Source organism: Petromyzon marinus, unplaced genomic scaffold (genome assembly GCF_048934315.1).
Source record: "Petromyzon marinus isolate PM22_M1 ecotype Great Lakes invasive population unplaced genomic scaffold, UKy_Petmar_22M1.pri1.0 PM_G_Scaffold_43, whole genome shotgun sequence".
Classification (NCBI taxonomy): Eukaryota; Metazoa; Chordata; class Hyperoartia; order Petromyzontiformes; family Petromyzontidae; genus Petromyzon; species Petromyzon marinus.
In genome coordinates, this window is record NW_027422995.1 from 1,905,001 (window position 1) to 1,907,500 (window position 2,500).

The following is a 2,500-nucleotide window of genomic DNA, read 5'->3' on the forward strand; positions in this document are numbered from 1 at the left end:
AAACGGGTCATTTTCGTGTCGCCACATTGCATGCGAACCGCATGAAACTTCCAGAGGCATTTGCAGCAGAAATGCATGTGCAGTTAAAAAATTGAATATTTTTCACGGATAGACCCCGTGAAACGCTAGAAATTGGCGGGGATGTGTCTCTTGTGGCTCACGGGGCTGTTAGGGTGGCACAGAAATCCCTCGGAATGGGAAAAAACGGGTCATTTTCGTGTCGCCACATTGCATGCGAACCGCATGAAACTTCCAGAGGCATTTGCAGCAGGAATGCATGTGCACTCAAAAAATGTGATATTTTTCACGGAGAGACCCCGTGAAACGCTAGAAGTGGGCGGGGATGTCTCTCTTGTGGCTCACGGGGCTGTTAGGGTGGCACAGAAATCCCTCGGAATGGGAAAACGGGTCATTTTCGTGTCGCCACATTGCATACGAACCGCATGAAACTTCCAGAGGCATTTGCAGCAGGAATGCATGTGCACTCAAAAAAGTGAATATTTCTCACGGATAGACCCCGTGATACGCTAGAAATTGGCGGGGATGTCTCTCTTGTGGCTCACGGGGCTGTTAGGGTGGCACAGAAATCCCTCGGAATGGGAAAACGGGTCATTTTCGTGTCGCCACATTGCATGCGAACCGCATGCAACTTCCAGAGGCATTTGCAGCAGAAATGCATGTGCAGTCAAAAAAAATTGATATTTTTCACGGATAGACCCCGTGAAACGCTAGAAATTGGCGGGGATGTGTCTCTTGTGGCTCACGGGGCTGTTCGGGTCGCACAGAAATCCCTGGGAATGGGAAAACGGGTCATTTTCGTGTTGCCACATTGTGTACGAACCGCATGAAACTTCCAGAGGCATTTGCAGCAGGAATGCATGTGCACTCAAAAACTTCTATATGTTTCCCGGATAGACCCCGTGAAACGCTAGAAATTGGCGGGGATGTGTCTCTTGTGGCTCACGGGGCTGTTAGGGTGGCACAGAACTCCCTCGGAATGGGAAAAGGGGTCATTTTCGTGTTGCCACATTGCATAGGAACGCGATGAAACTTCCAGAGGCATTTGCAGCAGAAAGGCACGTGCACTGAAAAATTTTAATATTTTTCACGCATAGACCCCGTCAAACGCTAGAAGTTGGCGGGGATGTCTCTCTTGTGGCTCACGGGGCTGTTAGGGTCGCACAGAAATGCCTCGGAATGGGAAAACGGGTCATTTTTGTGTGGCCACATTGCATAGGAACGGCATGAAACTTCCAGAGGCATTTGCAGCAGGAATGCATGTGCACTCAAAAACGTCTATATTTTTCACGGATAGACCCCGTGAAACGCTATAAATTGGCGGGGATGTCTCTCTTGTGGCTCACGGGCGCTGTTAGTTAGGGTCGCACAGAAATCCCTCGGAATGGGAAAAGGGGTCATTTTCGTGTTGCCACATTGCGTACGAACGGCATGAAACTTCCAGAGGCATCTGCAGCAGAAATGCATGTGCACTCAAAAACGTCTATATTTTTCACGGATAGACCCCGTGAAACGCTAGAAATTGGCGGGGATGTGTCTCTTGTGGCTCACGGGGCTGTTAGGGTCGCACAGAAATCCCTCGGAATGGGAAAACGGGTCATTTTCGTGTTGCCACAATTGGCATACGAACGGCATGAAACTTCCAGAGGCATTTGCAGCAGAAATGCATGTGCACTCAAAAACGTGAATATTTTTTCACGGATAGACCCCGTCAAACGCTCGAATTTGGCGGGGATGTTTCTCTTGTGGGTCACGGGGCTGTTCGGCTCGCACAGAACTCCCTTGGTCCACCTGATTCGTGCATACAGGCAGCAACTAAAACTCTGTAAACCTGCTGTGAGGACATCTAAACAGTGGACCAGTGAGGCGGTGGAAGATTTGCGGGCGTGCTTAGACTGTACTGCCTGGGATATGTTCACGACTGCTACCAATAGTCTGGATGAACTCACAGAGGCTGTGACGTCCTACATCAGCTTCTGTGAGGACTGCTGTATCCCAACACGTACCAGGGTGAACTTTAACAACAACAAGCCCTGGTTCTCAGCAAAGCTCAAAAGGTTGAGGTTGGAGAAGGAGGAAGCGTTTAGGAGTGGGGATAGAGACAGATTCAAGGAGTCGAAGAACAGGTTTAGCAAAGCGGTGAGAGAGGCTAAACGACTGTACTCAGAGACACTAAAACACCAGTTCTCTACTAACGACGCTGCTTCTGTCTGCCAAAGGGCTCAGGCACATCACCAACTACAAACCCAGAGCGCCCCACACCACTAACGACTCCCGCCTAGCCAACGACCTGAACGAGTTCTACCGTAGATTTGAAAGACAATTGGACTGTCCTGAACCACCCCTTCCCACCCAAGAGGCCCCATCCCCCACCCATACTACAGAAACGACTCTCTCCTTTCAGGAGGGAGAAGTTAATGGGCTTTTCAAGAGGCAGAATCCACGCAAAGCAGCCGGGCCGGACTCTGTCTCTCCAGCCACC